Source organism: Papio anubis, chromosome 10 (assembly GCF_008728515.1).
Source record: "Papio anubis isolate 15944 chromosome 10, Panubis1.0, whole genome shotgun sequence".
NCBI lineage: Eukaryota > Metazoa > Chordata > Mammalia > Primates > Cercopithecidae > Papio > Papio anubis.
In genome coordinates, this window is record NC_044985.1 from 120,916,119 (window position 1) to 120,922,118 (window position 6,000).

A 6,000-nucleotide genomic window follows, 5' to 3' on the forward strand; every position below is an offset into this window, starting at 1 on the left:
GCTGTGCCACTCACACGGTCTCTCTGGGGCCACCCCTGGGGGACCATTGCCCTACACAGCGCCCACACACACAGTCCCTCCATATGCCCATTTTGCTCAAAATTTCTCTCTCCTCACTCCTACATCCCCCTTCAGCAACTTGCTGGGATTTTTTTTGGCATAATGTAGTGGGTCTGGCCAATCCCCAGAACAGGAACCTTCCCAGCAGCCCGCCACCCCTAGTCTACGATCACCGTCAACTTCAACCATAAACGCCTGGAGCAAGGAAAGCGTTGCCCCACCCCCTGGGAAACTCCGCATCCCTCCACATGAGGACCACCCTGCACCCGGGGGCACTGGAGGCGTCTCAGCCAAAGCAACTGCAGATGCTGGCGTAAATCCACGTCGGACAACCAAAGGTGCCTCGCAGAGCACCGCGATAAGCTCTGCAAAGGCCTGAAGCAAACAGGTAGAGCTGGGGTGTCATCCCAGAATAAAGCACAGTCAGAGAACAAGACGAGTAGATGGAGGAAGGAACCGGAACGAGGTGGCTGCATGCACTGGGTGTAAGCAGGCACTTGGGCTCTTGGTGTTTAATTCATTCTCATAGTAAGCTTTGTGAACGACTATTTTCCCATTGTACAGATGAGGATACCGAGGCTCACGGAGGTTGAAAATGTGCTTGTTTATCTTGAATTTCCCTAACACGATCAGCTTGCTATAGGTACTCAAGTTCTACAAGCTTCTAACTCCTCCCATGTAAAGCAGCAGCCAAGCTGCCCCACCAAGGCCCCCAGTTAGACGCGTCTCTGGGCATCTTTCCTTGAACTCTCTTTGTTACCACCTGCTGGTCACAGAGCCAAGGAGGGCTGCATCCCCTTCTACCACGGCTGCAGATGCCCTCTGGGAGAACATTCGGGGCAGACTCCTGAGGACCCCAGCGTGTGGAGCACCTGTCCTTGCTGTGGCCAGGCTGTGCTCCATACCAAGGTAGGCAAACGCCCTGTTGCCCACTGGGCATCATACCTGGGAACCTGGGCACACCCGAAAACTGCTCCATCATGTTCTGCCCACAGCCCCCTCGCCAAAAGGCTCAGGCTATGGGCCACGTTGAGGCAGGCACAGCTTTCCCCTGTACCCCTGTGCGAATCTTCGATTGCTGTAACTAATTGCCATAAACGTTGTGGTTTAAAACAGCACAAGTTGATGATATGTTCTGCAGGTCATTAGTTCAGTACAGATCTCACTGGACTAAAATCGAAGTATCGGCAAGTTGCATCCCTTCCCGGAGCTCTGGGGAAGGCCCGTCCCTGCTCCGTTAGGTTGCTGGTTGAACTCAGTTCCCTGGGTTCCCTGGGATTACAGACGTGCGCCACCACCCCCCACTAATTTTTGTACTTTTAGTAGAAACTGGTTTTCGCCTTGTTGGCGAGGCTGGTCTTGAGCTCCTGGCCTCATGTGATCCACCCACCTCGGCCTCCCAACGTGTTGGGATTACAGGCATGAGTCACTATGCCTGGCCTCCAGTGGACTAGTTTTGAAGGAATCTCAGGATTTGCAATCTGCTGGAAGGAATTACTAGTGTCATTAGGGACCCCCCTGAAACCACATGCAATGACAGCATGGCACACGCTGACCCCGACTGAGCTCACGATGGCAGTTGTTTTGGCTTGGCTTCTGTTTAGATGGGAAGCAACTCCCCGTGGCCCTTGGCTGAAGGTTCCTCCTGGAGTTGACCAGCACCCCCTGCAGGGGACGAACAAAGCTGACATCTCATCACCCCAGTTCACACACAGTTAAGCCCCACTGATCCTGGGATATAAGTAAAGGGGAGGCAGGACTACTTTGCTTAACTTCCCAGTCTCCTCTGATTGACTTGATGAAAAAATCCTGATGTTAAGCTCCCAGAAAAGGGTTTTCAGTGCTGAACTTGAACTGGGCACACCACCTACATCCTGTGTTCTGTATTCACAAACACAGAACACATTCGTGTCTCATCTGTGCCTCATTTGTCTTTCCCTGCCCTTACTTCCACGTGAGAGCAGCCACTTGTGATCCTGTCCATTTAAAACAATACGATCACAGGCCTGGGGCGCCAGACGCTGGACGCAGAAAAGAAAAAGACATGATAAATAACATTTAAAGCACTGCAAAGTTTGATTTTCATGTCTAATATCTGCCCCTGGAGATTCTGCTAAATGTCTTTTTCCCTCTTCATAATCCTTATAATAACAACTTTATTTGGGAATTAATCCAGATTCCCATTATTCATTGAATTACACTTTCCCAGCATGTAAGCTCCTCCCTGGTTGTAAGTTACAAAGTCTTGGAAGCTACATTAACTCTTTCAGGCCGCTGGGATGACAGGAAGGTATTGCTAGTCCTCATGTTTCAGAATTGTTTCTGAAAAGCACTAATGTAGTTTTAAAGGGTTTCCAAATTAAAACTAGAGTGAAAATTGACCACTGGGAGAATCCTATTTATACTATTATATTATGGGGTGCTTTAAATACACTTCCGTCCAGCCTACTGCCATTGGCTCTAATATATAGAATGGGCGTCTATACAGAATGCGCATCCCTCTTGCAGTAGCGCTGTGGAAGGGTTAAGCACCCACACTCTGAGGTCAAACTGTCCTGGTTGAAATCTTGACTCCATCCCTCACTAGTTGTGTGACCCCAGGTAAGTTACACAACCCCTCTGAGCCTTGGTTTCCTCATTTGTAAAGTGGAGAAAATAGCATCCACTTGATGGGGCTGCTGTAAAAGGATGAAGTAATACGGTGCAAGAGGTGCTGAGGCTGCTGCTTGGCAAACAGTGGACATTTGTGAGAGCTTGCTGTGCACCAGGCACTGTTCTATGTACTTTACATGCATTAATTCATTGAACTCGCTCAACAACCCAGAGGTTGGACATCATTATCCGTATTGCAGGCAGTGACCACTCTACAAATGTTGGTCGTCATCCGCTGATCTTGACTCCTAAAACGCATTCTCTTGGTAACTGCATCCACACTTAAGTTGGGAAACACCCCGCCCTGTCTCTAAGCCCAGTAATGGACTCTGGGCGGGGTCGATTACATGACCTAGGTCTAAGCCAATCAGAGCATCTCACTACCCTCGCGGCAGTGATTGGTCCACGCGGGCACATGACACCGCCAGGGCTGGGACTCCCCGGAAAGAGCCTTTCCCTCCTTCCTGCTGGACTAGCCTGAGAAGATGCGAGGCTGTCGCTGCTGCAGTACTGGGCGGAGGGCCTGAGAGGGAGCCAGCCTCGAGGAAACTGGGTCAACCATGGACAAGGACACACCAGCTCTGTGACGTCACGTGAGCCCACGCAGGAAACCCGCCTGCAGCCGGGACCCTATCTTGGCCCACAGCATGGGGGCTTCTCAGGGAAGCACTGGGGTGTAAGCTTCAGCCCCGAAATGCATCCCCACCCTTTTCCCCCTCCAGGCAGAGCAGAGACCACCGGAGCCTGCTTGCTGCGCGGTGGAGCCCATGTCTTCAAGGCCGGGCTAATCTTCACTGGCCTCTGGGCTCCTTCCAGCTCCACTGACAGAAAGAAAGCAGAATAGATTGCCGGGCGAGGTAATCCTAAGGTTTAGAGACTCTTTTGAGGAACCTGCCACAAAGGCCAACCAGAATCCTTATTGCACAACCAGCTACTGACCTCCCTTTAGGAGAACAGGGCTCTAGGATAGGAGCAATCACATTTAAATTCTGCAATGAGATTGCTGTTTAATCAAACAGCAAGATCATCAAAATCCTATAATTGTATGCATAATGCCACTTTGGCCTACTCACTTTCTGTCAAGAACTTTATTTTCCAATCCCGTAATTAATATCAGTATCATATTCCATTGAAGACCATCTGTTTCACCAGAGCATGTTATCAATCATCTCAGATTTCAAAACTTCACCTTGGTTTGCCCCCTTGATAGGGAAGTGAAAACGTTCTATCAACAGTCATCTAAGCTGGCATGTGTGTGGGTGGGCCGCAGGATTTGCTGGTGGATATCAGAAAAGTCATTTACCACAAAGTTCTGCTCACAGACTATTGCAAAAGAAGTAGCTCTAAAAGGAAGTTATTATGTTTGTTAACACATGAGCACTTTTCTCTTCCTTTGGGCAAATGGAACAGTGTTTTACTATCCACCCAGATTACGTCACCAATGATTGGATTCTTCAAAGAATTCAAATTATGTGGAATGTTCCCAGAGCCTTCTGGGAAGGCAAACTAAATGTAGTCACCTTGACTTCACAGGCTGGAGGGCTGGGTGTGACAGGGCCCTTCAGAGCCTTGAGACAGAACCTCAGCAGACGCTGGCAGCTGAAGACCCAGGTCAGTTCCCAAATTGACCAGACACCTCCCATCAGTCCATTCCTGCCTGTGGATGGCCTCCCGAGAACCAACTTCCAACCACAAGGTCATAGTGGATGGTACAGAGTGGGAATGAAGGACTTATTTATTTATTTATTTATTTATTTATTAGAGACAGAGTCTCGCTCTGTCACCCAGGCTAGAGTGCAGTGGTGTGATCTCAGCTCACTGCAGCCTCCGCCTCCTGGGTTCAAGTGATTCTCCTGCCTCAGCCTCCTGAGTAGCTGGGATTACAGGCACATGCCACAATGCCCGGCTAATTTTTGTATTTTTAGTAGAGATAGGGTTTCACCATGTTGGGCAGGTTGGTCTCAGTCTCCTGACCTCATGATCTGCCCACCTCGGCCTCGCAAAGTGCTGGGATTACAGGCGTAAGCCATCATGCCCAGCCAGGACTTACATAATCTTAAAGGCCCCCATCACATTCCTCACCCCTGGCCAGGAGAGTCAGGGGCTTTTCTGTTTTCCCTCTGGGTTAGACTTGCCAAAGAGACCATGTTTTCAATGTCCTTGACCATGATACCTCCAAGACATTCTTGGATGAGTTGAGGCTCAGAAAACAGTACCTCAAAAATATGGCACTTTCGTATGCTGAGGGTTTTTGAGTTAAAGGAAATTAAAAGGCTTCAGAAATAAGCTTTAGAACTAAGGTCTCTCTCCAGTCTCCCTTCATCCCCCTGTCTAGTCTATCTGATCCTCTTTCTTTCCTGAAGCACCAGGAGGGAATTTCTCTGTCTGAATAAGTTTTGCCACTGTACCTGGCCAGAAATGTAATTTAGATACCCTTCCTAGGAATCTCATCAAATAACCAGGAAAGATTAACTACTGGAGAAGAGAAGAGACTGGAATCATCACCATGCCAGACAGACTTTTCATCTGTTCTTCTGAGGACAGCTCCAAGAGATTACCAGGGAGACTTTATCTGCAAAAAAGACAACCTTTGTTCACAGTGTGGTTCTGCCCCTCACCCTCCTGCCACCTGCCCCAGAACTCAGAGGAACTTTGTCCCAGGCTATTATCTATTCTTTGGGCTCACTCATTTTCCTTAGAAATCATTTACTACCTCTCTAAAATGTCCTACAGTCCGCCACTTCCCTGTCCCTTATGTAGAGGGTATATAAGCCTCAACCATCTGGCCCTTCTTTGAGTCTCCTATTTGTAGGGCTTCCGTGGCCATATGCACCGTAATAGATGTGTAAGCCATTTTTCTCCTATGAATCTGTCTATTGTCAGTCATTTCAGTGAAACTTCACAGAGGGTGGAAGGAACGCTTTCTCTCTACCCCTACAGATGCACTGGCCATATTCCATATCTTTCCTCATCTTTCATATAATATCTGAGAGAGAAGGTAGAAGTTGTCAGTCCTTCTAGACACTAGTTTTCTCAAAGAACGGAATTCACTTCTACATTCTGCTGGGCAAAGTAAAATGCAAGGTCAGCTCAGGCTCTTGATGGGATTAGCTGCACGTGCACAGGGCACCATCTTTGGAGTCAATTTTTCACAGCTGATGATGATATTGTTCACTCCTTTTTAAAGCTGTATAGCACTCTATTGAGAGAATGTGCCATGGTTCAACCAGTCTTCTATGTCTCAGCAATTAGGCTGTTTTCAATTACATATAATGCCTTAGTGAATAC